This window comes from Bos taurus, chromosome 18 (genome assembly GCF_002263795.3).
Source record: "Bos taurus isolate L1 Dominette 01449 registration number 42190680 breed Hereford chromosome 18, ARS-UCD2.0, whole genome shotgun sequence".
NCBI lineage: Eukaryota > Metazoa > Chordata > Mammalia > Artiodactyla > Bovidae > Bos > Bos taurus.
This window is the reverse complement of record NC_037345.1, coordinates 4,132,289-4,154,585: the sequence shown is the minus strand read 5'-3', so window position 1 is coordinate 4,154,585 and position 22,297 is coordinate 4,132,289. Positions and strand designations below refer to the sequence as shown.

General features: G+C 39.6%; 1 long non-coding RNA gene across 1 annotated transcript in view; it reads left to right on the top strand.

Annotated features, from left to right (window-relative positions):
* The window catches only part of LOC132342760 (uncharacterized), a 42,057-nt gene extending 23,267 nt beyond the window's left edge, over positions 1–18,790 (top strand). The window contains exons 3-4 of the long non-coding RNA XR_009491244.1: positions 819–868; positions 18,729–18,790. This is a non-coding gene — a long non-coding RNA (uncharacterized lncRNA). The remainder of the gene's footprint in view (positions 1–818; positions 869–18,728) is intronic.
* The last annotated feature ends 3,507 nt before the right edge of the window (positions 18,791–22,297 follow it).

The following is a 22,297-nucleotide window of genomic DNA, read 5'->3' as shown; positions in this document are numbered from 1 at the left end:
CAAGAGAGTGAAAAGTTGTTAGCTGCACTTTAAATACCAGAAAATCTCTGTGTGGGAAGGGGAAAGGAAAAGGGTGAAATTACTTTTATTTTAAAATTGAACATAGGGGCGTTCGTTCTTCAGAATACACATCTGGAGAATAAGTACCTAAGGGGAAAACGCTCTCGTAGTTCAAATTTTGAACGTTTTAGTGTCAAACTTTTGTATCACTATCATCTACTAAGGAAAAATAAAAGGAATTTTAACATGAGGGGTGAACAGCTGTACTAATGTGAGAACAGCATCCTGGGCTCATTTCAAACTTGTTTCTGAGAATTCAGCTTCCCTCCAAATTTTATTGATGAGTTGGGATCTATTGTGATAGTACCCCTCTGATGTCCTTCCAATTCTGTGTCCCTTTCTCATCTCCAGATCAGCATATCAGCAATTCCATGCTTTACCCCAATACATATTTTTAGGGGGAAGATAAATGTTTTCCTCTTTCCTCTTAGGTTCAGTTATTGAAACCTGTGAGTTAAATTGACACCTGATGAACTGATAAAAAGTTTGTATGCACACATGAGCCAACAAGAGAAATAGCTAGCTGGTTAAATGGTTAAAGGGCAAACTTTGTAGGGGAATGGAAGGGGGAGAAATGGCTTCCATGTGAAGGACAGATAGGGTTGTTTAGGAAAGATAAATGGGTTTTTAGGAGACAAAATGGGAAATAAGTTGATGGTAATATTTGACTGTTACATAGTATATATTATATACTCTAATATTATTATATAATAGAAAAAACTACAGTTTTTTCTGTTTTTCTTTTTTGTCTTCTTCAGGACCTTCCTGTTTTCTGCAGGGTCATAAAATTCTCCTTAGGGGATTTATGGTAGGTTTACTCTTGGTTTCTCTCCTTCGAGTAGAAGCTGCCCTGAAGAGGGAATTTAAGGAAGGCAGTCCTCGTTTCTAAAAAGTTTCTGTTTTTAGTCAGATAAGAGAACTCTGAAAAGGCTTCACTCTCCATATGTTGAATTTCAAATGTCTTCAGCTTAAAATAATTCTTATACCAACTCTGGAGTTCCAAGTGAGTGCCCACACTTTGAGGAATTCAGGTTTCTAAAGTTGACATTTCAAATGTGCTAAAGTTACTCTACAATCAGTTATAGCATAAAATATAAAGAGAAAAAATAGAAGTTATTCTTAATCTGCTGAAGCCTGAAAAATTCTCCTAGGGTATCTTCCTAAATGAATTAGATACATTAAATGGCAAAAAGAAACTTTAATAATTAATAATCTTTAATAACTGATAATCTTTGATGATCTTTTTGATAATTTTTCTCAGTAAATTATCCACACAAATGGTTATTTAATGAGGTACCAAGTTCTGAATAACCCATTTCTCATTAAACATTTGATCAGTCAGCAAACACTTAAAACACGGTGGGTGACTGACACATTTTAACTTCTGAGTTTGATTTGAACCTCCTGTCACTTGACATTTTCTTAAAAACATCTGGATCAATAACATATGTGGGCAACATGAAGCTTTAAGTAGATTATTTGTGTTATGGTGAGGATTTAATTATTGTGTGCATTTGAGTTTTAGCCTTGTTTTTGTCTCTCTTATGGGAAAATGAATAGATTCACTATTCATGCAATAATAAATGAATCTCAGAGTTTTGAAGGGTGAACTTTGTTCATTTATTCAGATTGGACTTATTATAGAGACCGTATTTCTAAATCAGAGTGAAGATCAGTGGCAGAATGAATCAATGTATGAAATTATCTTTGCATCTATTGAAGAAACAAATCTAATAGGTAAAGTAAAATCCAGTTCTGCTGGCATTTTGTACATTCATAAGGCAAAATTAATGGCTTTAGGTTTTGTAGTTTTGGTGGGGATTTTTTTATACATATTTATCACAGAAAAACTAGCAATGACATCTAAATAAGTCAGCTTTGTTTTCTTTTCCTTCATCGTTAAAGCTCATGTTATTCTGCACTGGTAGAACTAACAGCCTGAGGATCTCTAATAAGTTATCAAATGTCTCACACTATTGCAACCTTTGTGTTCTCAAATGCTTTTCTGGGTCGAAGATTAAAGACCCTCTTAACCATCTTGATATTTAGTTATTAGGAGTGGTTTGTATAATTATGAGGCTTCCCTGGTGGCTCAGATGGTAAAGAATCTGCCTGAAATGTAGGAGACCCTGGTTTGATCCCTGGATCGGAAAGATCCTCTGGAAAAGGGAGTAGCTACCCACTCTAGGATTCATGCCTGGAGAATTCCATGGACAGAGGAGCCTGGCAGGCAACAGTCCATGACTGAACTTCATAGTAAGAATACCATGGTTCAAGTGTCCATTGTTCTGGAGTCCAGTGGGCAAAGCATCTAATTGATGTCTCAGCTTTTGAGGTTATATCCTGATTTATCATTGTGTGCACAAGTCATCTATCTGATGTGTTTGCTGGTCTGTGGCCACAGAAACCAAACCACCTGCTTCCTATACTAGATTGTAAGCTCCATGAAGACATGGGGTCCTCCTGGGCCCATATTCCAACACCCAGCAAGTCACACTACCTGAGCGTGCAGTACCTCCTCTCTCTCATTTGAGATTAATTAGCTACTCCAGTTGGAGAAGGCAATCGCACCCCACTCCAGTACTCTTGCCTGGAAAATCCCATGGACGGAGGAGCCTGGTAGGCTGAAGTCCATGAGGTCGCTAAGAGTCTGGCACGACTGAGCGACTTCACTTTCACTTTTCACTTTCATGCATTGGAGAAGAAAATGGCAACCCACTCCAGTGTTCTTGCCTGGAGAATCCCAGGGACAGCGGAGCCTGATGGGCTGCCTTCTATGGGGTCACACAGAGTTGGACATGACTGAAGAGACTTAGCAGCAGGGCATAGCCACCCACTCCAGTATTCTGGCCTGGAAAATCCCATAGACAGAGGAGCCTAGTAGGCTACAGTCCATTGGATCGCAGAGTTGGACACGACTGAGCAACTTCACTTTTTTTCACTTTCACTTATCTTTTGGCTGTGCTGGGTCTTCCTTGCTGCACGCAGGCTGTCTCTTGTGGCGAGCGGGGGCTACTCTCCAGTTGGTGGCGCATGGGCTTCTCATTGCGGTGGCCCCTCCTGTGGTGGAGCGCGGGCTCTGGGGTGTCCTGGCTTTGGTAGTTGCTGCATGTGGGCTTAGTAGCCATGGTACATGCACTCAACTACTCCGTGGCACTGAGCAGTGGGGTCCTCCTGGACTAGGGTTCTAACCGGTATCCCCTGAACTGCAAGGCGGACTCTTAACCACTGGATCAAGGCTATGTAGTTCTGAGAGCAGATGGCTTTGACTTTGGAGAAGACAGTTAGATGTTCCAGAATCTCATTTAAACTAAGGGGTCTCTCACCCAGCTACCTCCTGACACCTGGTAGAATTCTGAAATGTTAAATTGCACCTCTTTTCTTCACATCTGAGTTTGGAAATAGTTGAAGGATAGAAACAGGAGTAAGATGAGACAGAGGCCAAAATATATCTTTTCCTACAGATAAAACTTCCCACTTCAGATTGCTCGGACTCTGTTGTAGGTGGGCTTCCTTGTGCTTCCCTCAGAGTTTGGCCGAATGACCCAGCCTGGCACAAGCCGCAGGATGAGTTTGGATCTCCTAACATACAGCCCTGAAAAGGTGAGGGTGTTGTCTTGTCACTGACTGGAATGGGTGTCTAGCTCCCTGGATTTGAAGGAAGAGCATGAGGAATAGGGATGAATGCCCACCACCATGTTTGTTTGAGCAAAACTGTCTTCTGAGTGGCACCAGGAAACCAACTGAATTCTGACTTTTCCAAACAAGAAATCATATGACTTCGGGAAAACATTTAGCTCATGGATTCCTCTGGTTCCCTTCATGTACAGAGCACATTTACAATGAGTACTCAGGGGACTCTTGATTATTAAGTAATAGACTATTTGCTCAATAAACACTAAATGATAGTTATAGTTACAATTAAGTTCTTTTCCAGGTTTTTTTTTCAGAATTAAGTTCCTTTCTGTGACATGGTAGTTGTGAAGTAAGAAAAAGAACAGCACTTCCCTGTGAAATTGTTTTTGCAGTATTTGTTTATGTTCATAGAAGGATGGCATAAACTTACTAAAACTGTCATCTGTGGACAAAAATAAGGGCCAGTCCATTCCCTGTCATGTGAGACACTCTGGAGAAGGGAACACAATTCATGCACATAGTAAACTTAATTTATATTTATTCATTTATACAGATAGGCAGTCTTTATAGAGGGTTACACCTTATTTCCTCATCATTTTTTTTTTTGCAGTATATACTTACTAAAGGATTTGTATGAATAAATTAATAGTTTTCCATTGGCTTTTATTGAACTCTCATGCTAAGAGTTGGGTTTCCCAGGTGGTGCTAGTGGTAAAGAACTCACCTGCCAATGCAGGAGACAGAAGAGATGAAGGTTAGACCCCAGGGTTGGGAAGATCCCCTGAAGGAAGGCATGGCAACCCAGTCCAGTATTCTTGCCTGAAGGATCCCATGGACAGAGGAGCCTGGCGGGCTACAGTCTAAGCGATTTAACATGCATGCATACTGAGAGTTAGCATTTTTGAGGCAGTGCTTTGGGCCAGGCCTCTGCTTTCCCATGGGTCTCAGCTTTCCCATGATCTCAGGGAGCAGGCAAGTGTCTCTGTTGTCCATGAAGTCCCTGGCAGCTGAGGGACTTGTCCCTGGTCATATGGCTTAGGTGGCAATTAATGGCTCAGATGATAAAGAATCTGCCCATAGTGCAGGAGACCATGGTTTGATCCCTGGGTCAGGAAGATCCCCTGGAGGAGGAAATGGCAACCCACTCCAGTATTCTTGCCTGGAGAATTTCATAAACAGAGGAGCCTGGTGGGCTACAGTCGATGGAGTCACAAAGATTTATACATGACTGAGTGACTGACACTCACACACAACTTCTGAAAGTCAGCCCTGACATTGTGCTGAAGGTAAGAGTCAACCTTTGACTGAAATTCACAGTCAGGTCCCAGTCTTAGGTTTCTAACTCTTCTTACAAGCTTCTGTCATGCAGTACTTCTTCTTTACACAAGTTAGGTCTGTCTTATGACCTGCTATTTAGATTTTTATTTCATTTCTTTTCAATGGATAGTTCAAAAGTTAAGCCTTTTCTCTCAGGACTAGATCTCAGAGATCTTTTAGAAATCAGAGTTTCTAAAAGGTGCCACATCATCAAGCCCACCTTCAGGACACTTGCTTTTCACACTGAGAATCCTCCTGAAATTGGCAGAAAATAAACCTGCAGCTTCTGTTTGGTGTAAAGCTCCCATGATGGCTTAAATCAGTTGTAAGATGACTTCTTAGGGGGACTTCTCCAAGCTAAGCAGATGGCAACTTTAACTGGTCAGAGAAGCATCACTACTTACTGATTAATTTATTCCTCCACGAATCATCTTTTCAGACATCCAAGGGGAGAGAGAAGCCCGATATTCTAACTCAGAGGACTCCAGAATGTTCTACCTGAGAACTGGTGCCTCTTCTCAGGCTCCACTTGGTTTAACAAGCACCACACAGGAAGCCTGCCCACTGAAAACACTTGTTAACGTACACTGGCTGTGGTACTACTGACAAGATTTCTGATGTTATTTAAAATTCTAGTTAATTCCAGGCTGCTATTTCCACACTGAGTGGAATGGGATATCATAATACATGCTCCTCAGATGCTTAATAGCCAACTTGCCGGGAGCTCCATTTGTCTCACATTCTCCCTGGTAAACGAGAAGTAAGCCATGTCGTCAGCATCATCCTGTCTGCCGCCTGCCGTCATCATGGACGCAGGAACCTGATGGATCGTGCTTTCCCTGAACACACTGCACTCAGCACCTGAGCATCTGTGGCAGTTCCCACCATCTACCCAGTGCCTGACTGCGGTGTGCTGGGTGTTCGCTCGTGGTCTGTGTGGATGTGCGTACAGGCGCACTGTTAGTGCAATTAGGCATACAAAGAGGAATCCCTAGTCTGTTTAAGGCTTGCTCCAATTTTTAGAGAAAATTCTTTGAAGAAAAAGAAATACATACTTATATAGTTAAGGTGTTATTCTCTTTCTGAGCTCACAAAAAAATTGTGATTACAAAAATATAAAATGTCACAACAGAGCATAAAGTGGCTTCCTGTGACTTCTTGGAGAAATTGTAGCTATCTAAATATTCTTTGCACTACCCTGGTGGCCCACTCGCTAAGACTCCTTGATCCCAGTGCAGGGGCCCTGGTTCGATACCTGAACCACCAGGGAAGCCCGGGTTTGAATCTTGTGTCTTTCATAATTTATTGATTGATATTGTAATTTTTTGATTATTAACTCTCCGTTACTTCCATATCTCTGTGGCATGTATTAGTAATGAAATACATAAAATAATAATAGCGAAAATAATGACAATGGACCATATTTCCTCAGCACTTAGTGTCTGTTGGATCCTTCTTTAGCAATTTGCATATCTTACCTCACTTAATCCCTAAACCACTTTATAAACAGGGACTTCTAGTTTTGCTTTCCAGATTTGGAAGCTAAATTTAAAGAGGCAGCAGGTTTAGTATCATTTAAACATGGAGTGACCAGGGGCAGGGATTGAGCCTGGATGTGTTTGATATCCTAATCCATACTCTGAACCACTCACTCTGTGTTTCCTAAGTCTCAGTTTGGTGGTTTAGTTGCTATGTCATGTCCAATTCTTGCAACCCCTTGGACTGTAGCCCGCCAGGCTCCTCTGTCATGGGATTCTCCAGACAAGAACACTGGAATGGGTTGCCATGCCCTCCTCCAAGGGATCCTCTCGACCCAGGAATTGAACCCAGGTCTCCTGCTTTGCAGGCACATTCTGTTCTGACTGAGCTACAAGGGAAACCCCAAGTCTCAGTTTACCCAACCAAAAAACAGAGGTGTGTTGCATTAACATAAGGAATAACTGAAAAGTTATCAAAAAACTAAAGAGCTGACCACAGCTTTGAGACATATGATAGCTTATGGACTACTAGGTCATGTTTCATTTGGAAATTGGGATTTTTTTAAAAAATTACATTAAGTTCAACTTTTTAGTGCACAGTTCTGTGAGGTGTTTTCATAGTTTCATTGAAAAATAATTGACATTCATCACTGTAAAAGGGGTACAGCATGATGGTTAGATTTACAATACATATATTGTGAAATGAGTTTCTTTCTTTTTTAAAAAAAATCTGGTCACACTGCATGTTTTGTGGGATCCTGGTTCCTCACCAGAGACTGACCCCACACCCTTAGCAGTGAAAGCACAGATCCCAACCACAGGAACAACAGAGAATTTCCAAATATGAATTTCTTTTTCACATTAGTTGTTTTCATGTATGATGTCTAGTGTTAGTATTAATAATACATATACTACAGTGTTTTGTATCATAAGAAAATACTGATGTAGGTACTGACAAATGATTTATTTTATAAACAGATGATATAAATTCATATTGGTAAATAATAGTGCATGACTGTAAATGTCTTTTCTTTCTGATTTTCTCAATAATATTTTCTCTAGCTTACTTGAGTGTAAAACTGTAGTAAGTAACACATATAACAAGACAAGTATGTGTCAGTAGACTGTTTATCGGTAAAGGCCTCTAGTCAATAGTAGTCTATTGGTCACTCAGTGTAGGGGGAGTTAAAACAAATGCAGATAAGCAACTGCATGCAGGTTGGCACCCCTAACCCCACATTGATCAAGGGTCAATTATATTCCCAGAAATGGAATTGCTGGATTGTATGGTAGTTCTATTCTTAATTTTTTGAGCATCCTTTACACAGTTTTCGATATTGGCTGGACCAGTTTATAGTCACACTCCCAGTGCACAAGTGTTTTCTTTTCTCCACATCCACACCAGCATCTGTATCTCTTTGTCTTTTTGATGATGGCCATAAAAATGGATATTTCTCTAAGTGACAGGAAACATGAATGTGATCCCATTTAGCAAATGGAAGTTTTGTTGCTGTTGTTTATAGTCACTAAGTCATGTCTGACTCTTTTGCAACCCCATGGACTGCAGCCTGCCAGGCTCCTTTGACCATGGGATTTCCTAGGCAAGAATAGTGGAGTGGGTTGTCATTTCCTTCTCCAGGGAATCTTCCCGACCCGGGGATCAAACCCTCATCTCCTCCATTGAAAGTCAGTTCTTTACTGCTGAGCCACTGGGGAAGCCCCCCTAAGTAGAGCTTTACTTGTCTTATTAAACAAAAGGTTCAGAGAAAAGCAATCATGGTTCAGTCATGTAGAAGCTGACTTTTGTGTGATTTGTTTGTTATTACATTTGCGAAGTAGGTGCTGCTACTGCAGCTATTAGATCTGCCTTCAGAGATGAAAGAATAGGGGAGAAGGCCACCAACTTCATCTTTCCCTCTTATCAGGAAAATGGGCCATTGGTCTTTATCCCACGTGAAAGAACTATGTCCCTGTCTGCTGCTTGCTGCTAGGGAGAAAATGCATTCTGATGCTTTATATTTTTCCACTCTCTATTGTTTAGGCAGAAGGATGAAAGGGATTGGTGATGTCTTTTTTTTTTTTTTGGTCAGCATAGCATCAGTTTCTTCCACAGTCACACCTTTTCTTCTTTTAAAATTCCTTCTGGGGCTTCCCTGGTGGTCCAGTGATTGACAGTCCATGCTTGCACTGCAGAGGGCGTGGGTTCAACCCCTGGTCAGGGACCTAAGATCCCACATGCCACACAGCAAGGCCACATTTTAAGTTAAACAAAATTTCTTCTAATGTGAAGTGATTTTCAGCTGAGAAAATATGAGAAATTATGTGTATAGGTAGGATAAGATCCAGAGGGGAAACATAGCCCCCCCCTCTAACCAGGCTGATGTTTGGCAAGAAAGTGAGACAAACCAGCAGTGACACTTGGCTGTTTGATCTTTCATATTTCAAACCATGAATTTGATAACTAGGATATGGGAAAGAGCACAGTGATAATTCATAGGATATCTATTAGGTATGTAGGATCGAGGATATGACAGATGAGGGACATGGAGAAAGGTTATATGTCCTTTCAGCTTTATTAAAGTAGAACCTAAATAGGTTAAACCTACAATTTCATTGTATCCTGCAGGCGTTTGCTGAGCATATAGTGTGAAAAGCCAGATGAGTTCTCACCCTAGAATGGAAAGGGGAATTTATATTTTGTCCTATAGATGATTCTACCTACAGATGGAGTCCTGTAGATGTTCTGTAGATAGAGTCCAGCTGTGGGAGTGGTGTTGCTTTGAAGTTGCATCAGAGAATGATCAGTATCCCACATTTAGCTTTGTATTTGACACAAGTTAATAAACTGTACTTTCTTCCTACAAAATACTTAATAAATGTGGGAGGATAATTTTGCTGAACTACAAGACAGAAGACGAATATGATAAAGGAGCATTATAATGGCTCAATAGTGCTTATTCAGTCCCTAGTGTGATTAATTCGGAGGCTTTACAGGGGAAATGTTATTTTTAACTGGAGACAATTAGCATATTTGGCAAGTAGAAAATATGAGGGAAGGTGTGGCTGGGGAGGACACAAGATCTATTAAATGAAGTACAATGCTGTAGCTTGAATTCAGGGGGAATAAAAAGAAAAGATAATTTGGAATCAGAATTTGGGAGATAACAAATGACTTGCTAACTTTAAAAGTCAGGTTTTTCTTCTGGCATTGATAGTTATCAAAAATTTTATTATTTGAGATGAAGTTAGAAATCATGATCAGTGTGGATTTCAGAAACCTAAATTAGTCATAGTGAAAAAAACACAGTGGAAGAGCTGAGAGTTTAGAGGAAGAATGACAGGTGGAGATTGTTAAAAATAATACAGGCAAGAGAAACAGGACAGACGAGGGTGAGGAATATAACTGGAGTTTCAGGTAGAAACCTCATATTATAAATCATAAAATTGAAAATAAAAAGACATAGTGAACAAAAGAGTCCAAAATGCACTACATGGAAGCAGTCTCAAAAACAACAATGATCTCTGTTCGTTTCCAAGGCAAGCCATTCAGTACCACAGTGATCCAAGTCTATGCCCCGACCAGTAATGCTGAAGAAGTTGAAGTTGAACGGTTCTATGAAGACCGACAAGACCTTCTAGAATTAGTACCCAGAAAAGATGTCCTTTTCATTATAGGGGACTGGAATGCAAACGTAAGAAGTCAAAAAATACCTTGGAGTAACAGGAAAATTTGGCCTTGGAGTACAGAATGAAGCAGGGCAAAGGCTAATAGAGTTCTGCCAAGAGAACGCACTGTCACAGCAAACACCCTCTTCCAACAACGCCAGAGAAGACTCTACACATGGACATCACCAGACGGTCAACACCAAAGTCAGATTGATTATAGTCTTTGCAGCCAAAGATGGAGACCTCTATACAATCAGCATAAACAAGACTGGGAGCTGACCGTGGCTCAGATCATGAACTCCTTATTGCCAAACTCAGACTTAAATTGAAGAAAGTAAGGAAAACCACTACACCATTCAGATATGACCTAAATCAAATCCCTTATGATTATATAGTAGAAGTGACAAATAGATTTAAGGGATTAGATTTGATAGAGTGCCTGAAGAACTATGGACAGAGGTTCTTGACATTGTACAGGAGGCAGGGTTCAGGACCATCCCCAAGGGGAAAAAAAATGCGAAAAAGGCAAAATGGTTGAGGAGGCCTTACAAATAGCTGAGAAAAGAAGAGAAATGAAAAGCAAAGGAGAAAAGGAAAGATATACCCATTTGAATGCAGAGTTCCAAAGAATAGCAAGGAGAGATAAGAAAGACTTCCTCAGTGACCAATGCAAAGAAATAGAGGAAAACAATAGAATGGGAAAGTCTAGAGATCTCTTCCAGAAAATTTGAGATACCAAGGGAACATTTCATGCAAAGATGAGCACAATAAAGGGAATAAATGGTATGGACCTAACAGAAGCAGAAGATACTAAGAAGAGGTGGCAAGAATACACAGAAGAACCATACAAGAAAGATCTTCATGACCCAGATAACTACGATGCTATAATCACTCACCCAGAGCCTGACATCCTGGAGTGAGAAGTAAGTGGCACTTAGGGAGCATCACTACGAACAAAGCTAGTGGAGGTGATGGAATTCCAGCTGAGCTATTTCAAATCCTAAAAGATGTTGCTGTGAAAGTGCTGCTCTCAATATGCGAGCAAATTTGGAAAACTCAGCAGTGGCCACAGGACTGGAAAAGGTCAGTTTTTATTCGAATCCCAAAGAAAGGCAATGCCAAACGATGCTCAGACTACTGCACAGTTGCAGTCATCTCACACACTAGTAAAGTAATGCTCAAAATTCTCCAAGTCAGGCTTCAACAGTATGTGAACCGTGAACTTCAGATGTTCAAGCTGGTTTTAGAAAATGCATAGGAACCAGAGATCAAATTGCCAACGTTTGTTGGATCATCGAAAAAGCAAGAAAGTTCCAGAAAAATGTCTACTTCTGCTTTATTGACTATGCCAAAGCCTTTAACTGTGTGAACCACAAGAAACTGGAAAATTCTGAAAGAGATTGGAATACCAGACCACCTGACCTGCCTCTTGAGAAATCTGTATGCAGGTCAGGAAGCAACAGTTAAAACTGGACATGAAACAACAGACTGGTTCCAAATAGGGAAAGGAGTATGTCAAGACTGTATATGGTCACCCTGCTTATTTAACTTCTCTGCAGAGTACATCATGAGAAATGCTGGGCTGGATAAAGCACAAACTGAAATCAAGATTGCTGGAGGAAATATCAATGACATGCAAATGACATGCAAATGACACCACCTTTATGGCAGAAAGTGAAGAAGACTAAAGAGCCTCTTGATGAAAGTGAAAGAGGATAGTGAAAAAGTTGGCTTAAAACTCAACGTTCAGAAAACTAAGATCATGGCATCCAGTCCCATCACTTGATGGCAAATAGATGGGGAAACAGTGGCAGGCTTTATTTTTTGGGTCTCCAAAATCACTACAGATGGTGACTGCAGCCATGAAATTAAAAGATGCTTGCACCATGGAAGAAAAGTTATGACAAACCTAGACAGCATATTAAAAAGTAGACACATTACTTTGCAAACAAATGTCCAACTAGGCAAAGCATGGTTTTTCCAGTGGTCATGTAAGGATGTGATAGTTGGACTAGAAAGAAAGCTGAGCGCTGAAGAATTGATGCTTTTCAACTGTGGTGTTGGAGAAGACGCTTGAGAGTCTCCTGAACTGGAAGGAGATCCAGCCAGTCCATCCTAAAGGAAATCAGTCCTGAATATTCATTGGAGGGACTGATGCTGAAACTGAAACTCCAATACTTTGGCCATCTGATGTGAAGAACTGACTCATTTGAAAAGACCCTGATATTGGGAAAGATTGAAGGCAGGAGGAGAAGGGAATGACAGAGGTTGAGATGGTTGCATAGCATCACCGACTCAATGGACATGAGTTTGAGTAAACTCCGGGAGTTGGTGACGGACAGCGAGGCCTGGCGTGCTGCAGTCCATGGGGTCACAGAGTCGTACACGACTGAGAGACTGAGCTGAACTGAACAAAGTCTTAGGTCCACTCAACAGAATATTGTCCAGATTCTTACTATGTGCAAGGCTTAATGTTATTAGCCTTAAAAATGAGACTTATGTGTTTAACTTTTCCACATGGGGATTAAAAAGTATAGAATGAATTCCAATAATGATGGAGCAGCCTCCATTAACCTAACACGCTGTCAAATTGCAGTTACAACTCTGGACAACATGAGGAAGTCATACATGCGTGCACTGGAGAAGGACCAAAGATAGTCAGAAGGTGGAGGGTATATGGCCAAGGTATTGGAGCTTCAGCTTCAGCATCAGTCCTTCCCGTGAATATTAAGGATTGATTTTCTTTAGGATGGACTGGTTGGATCTCCTTGCAGTCCAGGAGACTCTCAAGAGTCTTCAATACTGCAGTTCAAAAGCATTAATTCTTTGGTGCTCAGCTTTATTTATGGTCCAACTCTCACATGCATACATGACTACTAGAAAAACTATAGCTTTGACTAGATGGACCTTTGTTGGCAAAGTAATGTCTCTGCTTTTTAATATGCTGTCTAGGTTGGTCATAGCTTTTCCTCCAAGGAGCAAGTGTCTTTTAATTTCATAGCTGCATGAAGTCTGCAGTAATTTTGAAGCTCAAAAACTTAAGCTCTGTCACTGTTTCTATTGTTTCCCCATCTGTTTGCCATTAAGTGATGGGATCAGATGCCATGATCTTCGTTTTTTGAATGTTGAGTTTTTTTTTTTTAATTTTATTTTATTTTTAAACTTTACAAAATTGTATTAGTTTTGCCAAATATCAAAATGAATCCATCACAGGTATACATGTGCTCCCCATCCTGAACGTTGAGTTTTAAGCCAATTTTTTCACTCACCTCTTTCTCCCTCATTAAGAGACTTTTTATTTCTTCTTTGCTTTCTGCCGTAAGGTTGGTGTCATCTGCATATCTGAGGTTATTGATATTTCTCCTAGCAGTCTTGATTCCAGCTTGTGCTTGATCCAGCCCAGCATTTTTCATGATGTACTTTGCAAATGGGTTAAATAAGTAGGGTGAAAACATACAGCCTTGATGTACTCCTTTCTCAATTTGGAACCAGTTCATTGTTCCATGTCCAGTTTTAACTGTTGCTTGTTGACCTGCATACAGATTTCTCAGGAGGTAGGTAAAGTGGTCTGGTATTCACATCTCTAAGAATTTTCCACAGTCTGTTGTGATGGGTGCAGTAAAAGGCTTTAGCATAGTGAATGAAGTAGATGTTTTTCTGGAAGTCTCTTGCTTTTTCGATGATCCAACAAATGTTGGCAGTTTGATCTCTGGTTCCTGTGCCTTTTCTAAAACCAGCTTGAACATCTGAAGTTCACGGTTCATGTATTGTTGAAGCCTGACTTGAAGAATTTTGAGCATTACTTTACTAGTGTGTGAGATGACTGCAACTGTGCAGTAGTCTGAGCATCGTTTGGCATTGCCTTTCTTTGGGATTCGAATAAAAACTGACCTTTTCCAGTCCTGTGGCCACTGCTGAGTTTTCCAAATTTGCTCGCATATTGAGAGCAGCACTTTCACAGCAACATCTTTTAGGATTTGAAATAGCTCAGCTGGAATTCCATCACCTCCACTAGCTTTGTTCGTAGTGATGCTCCCTAAGTGCCGCTTAACTTCTCACTCCAGGATGTCAGGCTCTGGGTGAGTGATTATAGCATCGTAGTTATCTGGGTCATGAAGATCTTTCTTGTATAGTTCTTCTGTGTATTCTTGACACCTCTTCTTAATATCTTCTGCTTCTGTTAGGTCCATACTATTTCTGCCCTTTATTGTGCCCATCTTTGCATGAAATGTTCCCTTGTTATCTCTAATTTTCTGGAAGAGATCTCTAGTTTTTCCCTTTCTATTATTTTCCTCTATTTCTTTGCATTGATCTCTGAGGAAGGCTTTCTTATTTCTCTTTACTATTCTTTGGAACTCTGTAGTCAGATGGATATATCTTTCCTTTTCTCCTTTGATAATGTGACCCAAAATCAAAAGGAAAAACACAGCATCCCTCGGTTTTTGAAAGTTCGCTTTATGCCACTTGACTTTTATCAAAGACCTACGTTAACACCCGTATTCACTCACAGGAGGAAATCCGGGAAGGATTTCTATTTTTAAGAAAAAAGAACAAAAGCGAAACTAGGAAAATAGCGTTCAGCGTTGATTTGTTGGTTTTGCAGTGAGCTGTTTTAGAGGCAGCCCTCCCTAAGCAGGAAGAGTGGCGCCACCGATTCCTCCCCCAGGAACTTCACACAGTGGGATTTAGGGTTTTTCTCTTTCCGTTTTATTCAGATTCACTCGACATATAGCACAGTTTAAGTTTAAGGTGTCCAGTGTTATGATTTGACCTACATATGTCATGAAATGATTACTGGAATAAATTTTGTGAACCTCTGTCATCTTATATAAATATAAAATTAAAGAAATATAATATTTTTTCTTGAGAGCTCTTAGAATTTACTGTCTTAACAACTTCCGTACGTAGCATGAAGCAGCGTTAATTATATTCATCATGTTGCACATTACATCCTTAGTACTTTGTTATCTTATAACTGGAAGTTCGTACCCTTCGACCACCTTCATCCAGCCATCCCTCCCTCCGCCCTCTGTCCTTAGTAACCTCCAACCTGATCTCCTTTTCTATGAGGTTGTTTGCTACTGAAGTATAATTGACCTACAGCATGGTTTTAGTTCCTGTAGTACAACATGGTGATTCAGTATTTCTGTACATTTCAAAGTGAGTACCAGGATAAGTTCAGCTACAGTGTGTCATCTTACAGAGACATTACATAGTTACTGACTATATTCCCCACACTGTGCGTTTTATGCCCAAGACTCATTTATTTTGTACGTTTTGATCTGCCTCACCTATTTCCTCCTCCAAAGCCCCTCCTCTCTGGCAATCGCCTGTTTGTTCTCTGTGTCTGTTTCTGTGTCGTTATGTTTATTCATGTGTTTTTAGATTTCACGTGTAAGTGAAATCATATGGTGTTTATCTTTCTGTGTGACTTATTTCACTTGACATAATGCCTTTTAAGTCTATCCATGTTGTCAAAATGGCAAGATTTCATTCTTTTTATTGGATGAGTAGTAGTCCAGTGTGTGGGTAAACCACATTTTATTCATCCATTCATATACTTAGGGACACTTATTTTGCTTCCATATCTTGGCTATTATAAATGATGCTGCAATAAACATAGAGCATATATTGTTTTCTGATTAGTGTTTTCATTTTCTTTGGAAAAATACTGAGAAGTAGAATTGCCAGATCGTATGGTAGTTCCATTTTTAAGTTTTTGAGGAATCTCCATAGTGTTTTCAATGGTGGTTGCACCTGTTTGCATTCCCAACAACAGTGCAAGAAGGTTCCTTTTCCCCATGTTCTTGTCAATAATTTTTCTGTTGTCTTTTTGATAATAGCCATTCTGACACGTGTGAAGTGACTTCTCATAGTGGCTGTGATTTGTGTTTCCCTGGCAGCTGGTCAGGTTGAGTGAGCATCTTTCCGTGTACCTGTTGGCCATCTGTATGTCATCTTTGGAATAATGTCTGTTTCATGTTCTCTGCCCATTTTTGTTGGTGCTGTGTTATTTGTGTATTTGTATATTAACCCTTTGTAGGATGTATCGTTTGCAAATGTTTTCTTCCATTCAGTCGTCTGCCTTTTCATTTGGTTGGTAGTGTCCTTCTCTGTGCAAATGTAGTCCCATTTGTTAATTTTTGCTTTTATTTCCCTTGTCTGAAGAGATGTGTCCAAAAAAAAAAAAAAATTGTTAAGAGTGATGACAAAGCACATAACTGCTGTAGCTTTGAACTGTGTCTGTATCTGTGCTTTATCTCAATTTTTTCTGTGCACCCATTAGTAAGATGTATTCTAAGGTAATTGCTTTTTTGCTTTGTGCCTTTTAAGTTTGTGAAATGTTTCATAGGAATGGTCTACTTTTGGGTAGTGGGAGGAACCTATTGTGCATAAAGACTCAACTCAGGATAACTCAGATATTGTGATCAACATACAAGAACCTTACGTTTTAAATTTAAATTTTTATTTACTTTTAATTTTTTAAAGAATGCTTGTTTCTTTTTTACATTTCTGTTTGTTTTTGTATTACTTATCTGTGTTTGACTGTGGTGGGTCTTCGTGGCTGCACTTGGGCTTTGGTTGCAGCAAGCAGGGCTACTCTCTGTTTGTGGTGCATGGACTTACTGCAGTGTCCTCTCATTGCGGAGCGTGGGCTCTAGGGTGCACGGGGTTCAGCAGGTGTGGCTCGTGCTCTCAGCAGTCGCAGCTCAGGTGCTCTTTGGTGCACAGTCTTAGCTGCCCCATGGCATGTGGGATCTACCTGGACCAGGGGTCAAACCCATTGGCAGATGGATTCTTAACCTCTGAACTACCAAGGAAGTTCCAACATAGAAGAACTTTAAAATATGTGTCATAAATATATTTTCAAGAATGGAAAGGGAATAATGGCCATAATGAGGGACTAGAAAAACTTAAGCAGAGAATTGCAAACTATAAAATAGAATCAAATAATTTTAGAACTTAGAAGTAACTATGTGGAATGGGAAGCTAACTGGAGAGATTTGACAGCATCCTGAAGATAGCTGAAGAATGGGTTAGTGAATTTGTAGATCTTACAAGGAAATTCTCTTTTCTAAGGAACTCAGAGAAGTAACATCAAAGAAATGGACAGCACCTAAGTGACTCATAGGACATATAATCTGTCATTTGAGCCCTAGAGAAGGCAACAAAAAATTGAGGAAATAATGACTTAATTTCCAAAATTTGGCAAAAAAGACAAACGGGTAGATCTATCAACCTTAGCAAATACCAAATAGGGTGAATGCAGAGAAGAGCAAATGTACTCAAATTGTTAAAAACCAGAGATGTAGAGGAAATGTTAAAAGAGGCAAAAGAAAGTTACACATTAGATGAAGGGAAGAAGACTACAAGTGATAACTGATTTCTCACCAAAACAAGGCAGAAGGCAATGTGAAAATTTTCAAGTGCTTGGAGAAAGTAATAGTTTAAATTTTACATGTATCAACAATCTACTTAAAAAATCAAGGTGAAATAAAGACATTTTTCAGGTAAATAAAACTGAGAGCATTTGTTGCAGTTAAATTAGCACACCAAGCAGTATTCAGTTTCTTCTGGGTAAGGGAAAACAACAGACAATGAAAGGTAAAAGCTCAGGAAAGAATAGAAAGTACCAGAAATTGTAAACACATGGGAAAATATAGAAATACAGAAAATGAATGTACGGGCTATTTTCCCAATTGCTCCCCAAATGGTTCATAGTTGCTGACATTCTAGCTCAATAGATAAGATAGTTCATTACATTCATTGGATATTTTGAGCATAATTGTCTCATGGAAACTCATTTGAGAAAGATTGCACACAAAAGGAAGACCATAAACTATCAATATTGGGGATAAAAGAAGAGCTATTTCTATAGAGTCTATAGATATTAAAAAGATAAGTGAATATTACATTTTAATGTCAATAAATCTGAAAACCTAGTTTAAATAGACACATTCATCATAAAAGCCAGAATTTATACAGTTGGCAGAAAATGAAATAGAAAACTGAACACACACACACAATTGAATTTGATCCTAAAATACCTTGAAGTACATATATACACACTCCAAACAGAGATTGTTTCACTGGTTAAATTCTGTTGGAATACTGAAGCAAGAAATACCAATTGTATAAATTCTCCTCCATAAATTAGTGGAGGAGGGAAGAGTTCCCAACTTGATTCACAGGGCCAGCGGTACTCTGATAGCAAAGATATTACAAGAAAAGAAAATTACAGACTATTATCTCTTATAAACATAGCTGGAAACATTCTTGATGAAATATTAACAGTTTGGTTCTAGGAATATATCAAAAGGATAATGCATGATGAAAAGTAGAATTTATCTCCAGAATGCAAATTTGACTTACCGTTAAAAAAATCAACCAGTGTATTCACGTTTTAATAGACTAAAAAGGAGAGTTTTCCCCTCAAATCACTATACCTGCCCTAAGAGAGAAGAAGGATCTTTTCAGAATGATTAATAACCTGTTTCTGGTTTCCCAACCTGGGGTTGGGAATCCTGTTGTGAAAATGGTTATATCTAATTGATTTTGCATTGTTTTCAGCAATGCTGTCTTCGTCCCTGCCACGACCTAAACATCAAGACAGTGCTGAGCTTAAAATGAAGGTAACTTAAATCAGAGTTTATGATATGTGGAACAATTATTTTAACCAGATGGTTTAAAAAACCCACTGTGATTTTATGTTGAAAGTGAAAGTTGCTCAGTCATGTCCAACTCTTTGCTACTCCGTGGACTATACATCCATGGAATTCTCCAGGCCAGGATACTGGAATGGGTAGCTGTTCCCTTCTCCAGGGGATCTTCCCAACCCAGGGATCAAACCCGTTCCTCCTGCTTGGCAGGCAGATTCTTTACCACTGAGATCCTTTACCTTTACCCAGGTACCACTGAGGCACCTGGGAAGTGTCTAATGATAATATTTCTCTGTTAAAGATTCAATTTCTCATAATATATGGTAGCCCTTCCCAGGTGGTGCTGAAAAGTGAAAGTGAAAGTTACTCAGTTGTGTACAACTCTTTGCGACCCCATCGACTTTACCATGGAGTTCTCCAGGCCAGAATACCGGAGTGGGTAGCCTTTCCCTTCTCCAGGGGATCTTCCCAACCCAGGGATCAAACTGAGGTCTCCTGCATTGCAGGCAGATTCTTTACCGTGTGAGCCACCAGGTGACGCTGTGGTAAAGAAGCCACCTGCCAACGCAGGAGACACAAGAGAGACAGATTTGATCCCTGGGTCAGGAAGATCCCCTGAGGAGGGCATGGCAACCCACTCCAGTATTCTTGCCTGGAGAATCCCATGGACAGAGGAGCCTGGCGGGCTGCAGTCCATAGGGTCGCACAGAGTTGGACGCAAATGAAGCACCTTAGCGTGCACACAGCAGCAGCAGCATGCACACAACCCTTAACCAGGGACCAAACTATATAAAATCTGCAGTGCATGCTTTTGTTTTTATTACACGCCATTTGTAACATGTGGTAGGGTTTTAATCATTACTTGAAGGACACCAGGCTCATTTCCTCTCTGACATAGTGGATGAGTTAGCTTAGTAAAAGTTCCCTTATATTTGGGTTGGCCAAAAGGTTCATTCGGGTTTTTGGATAACAGCTTATGGAAAAACCCAAATGAAATTTTGGGCCAACCCAATACTTCTGTAACCTTCAGATCCCTTGAGTCCACACGAGGTCCCCAGTGCTGTAATGAGCTTCCTGAGGTTGGTATGGAGCAAGCAGAGAGAAAAGTGACCTCAGCTCATGCAAGAAGAGAGCTGACTCAACCACAGCATCCAGAGTCGCCCTTAGAGCAAACGAGTCAGCCCTCAGACAGTAGGCTTTTCTTCTTTATGAGATTAAGGATTTATGGTCTGAGCAGGGCCAGAGGGCCATCTGGCTAACCGGACAAAAATAAATTACCCTCAAAATCTCTGAGATATGTTTAGATGAGTCATTCTGATGAGACTGTAAATCTAGAGTCAGCTTTGATTAGCTTTTGCTCTACATGGTAGTTCTGTATTTAAAATGCATTTTCTCAACCAATTTATAAATTATGCAGAGAATTTTTAAAAAAATATCAAGTATAAAACTTGAACATCAAAATGACATCATATTTGTATTTTATTATGTCTCTAGAAAAGTTTCTTTTTCAGTTTCCAGTAATGAAGGAAGATACAAACCGTGTCAGCTTTGAGACCTTTCAAAGAATGGATAAAATACAGCAGAGGTTCCACGAACAACAACAACAAAATTCTCCCAAGCCTCTAAAAAGTTATATTGTCAGTCAGTTACCTGATATTTAACTTTCATATTTAAATATCAGTAACCTGATATTTAATTCAAACCAGCCCTCAACTCCTTTCTCTTGGTAACCAAGAGAACAGTGTGTGTTGAACGTGACAGGGAGCTCTGAAGACATATTTCTCAAAGGTTATTTCACAGATAAAGACTATCAATGTCTATCGTGAGGGCCAATAAGGATGAGTAACTTAATATAGACCCTTAAACATGAGAGAAGAGTTGGCTAAAGAGGAGCATTGGAGAATATTTTAGAGCTGATTTGTTGATGAGATTATCTGGGTAAAATATCTTTTCTGCTCACTTCTAATGTTGATCATTACCACAAAATAACCTGTTCACTTTTGCTACCCAGTGGTAAGCAGACCCATATTAATTTTCGTAACACCATAAAGTTTAGTTTTGAAAAGAAGAGATTACACTTCATACATAAAATACCTTTATATCTCTTGAGATTTGTTTTGTTACATGATACACAGTGAAAGCCTTATCTGCAGAGATCTCTGACCTTAATTTTTTGTGACTGCATTATTTTTTGTGGCCCTTAGCAGTGCCTTTTAGAAAGAGAACATTACAGGCATTTCTCAGGTTTACAAGAATTTCCTGAGTCCTTTAATTAAAGAGAAATGAATGGGTTGGATGACTTGAGAAGCATGTAGAACTTTATAAATTAGAAACGGACAAACACCACTGCCTCATTTGGACTGTGCCGTTGGCAGATAATAATTACATGTTTTGTCTGTTCTTTTTTTAAGGGCTGTGAATTTCAAACGATAACACTCCTCTCACCTCAATGTGAGAAATTGAGTCTGTATAATCAGCTCAAGTTATTCCTGCTTTACTTGTATTCCATTATTTAAAGCATACTCTTTTTCAGTAGTTAATTATTATATATTATCTTCCCTATAATTATTTTTTTCTTTTTCTGCCTCACTTATTTTTAGATGTCACAATTGCACTTAGTTGAATACTAGATAAAAATACATTTAGTCGTTGCAATCTTGCCTCATTACTCTGCCCTTCCACTGCTCTGAATCATTTTTTAGTGTGTGTGTGAACTTCTTGGAACTCCTTTCAATTTGTCTTCTCCTCTGTGTCATTTCAGAGAGCTAAACTAAAAACCAGGGTCAGCCTGTGCAAATAAAGGCAAAACTTCCTTGCCTTGAAAAAAAGGGCTGGTTCACAGCAGCACTTCTTGATGGCGCGTATTTGTTAGAAAAATTCTTCACTTATACTGTATTTCTTTAAATCTGGCTATACCACCATGCTTTATTTTCAGTAGGCTTGACTATAAGTGTTCTAACTGGAGTTGTTTTTTTTTCTTAAAAGATTTTTTGGATGTAGTCCCAAAGTGTCTATTATATTTGCCACAGTATCACTTCTATTTTATGTTTTGGTTTTTTTGGTCACAAGGCATGTGGGATCCCAGTCTCCTGACCAGGGATTGAACCCACACTCCTCTGCATTGTAAGGCAAAGTCCCAACCACTGGAATGTCTAACTGGAGTTAGAACCAGAAGTTTCTCTAAGTTTCTGGGCTCTCTGTGGTGTCCAACACTGTTAAAGCTATGGTTTTTCCAGTAGTCATGCATGGATGTGAGATTTGGACCATAAAGAAAGCTGAATGCCAAAGAATTGATGCTTTTGAACTTCAGTGTTGGAGAAGACTCTTGAGAGTCCCTTGGACTGCAAGGAGATTCAACCAGGCAATCCTAAAGGAAATCAGTCCTGAATATTCATTGGAAGGACTGATGCTGAAGCTGAAGCTCCAATCCTTTGGCTACCTGATATGAAGAATCGACTCATTAGAAGAGACTCTGATGCT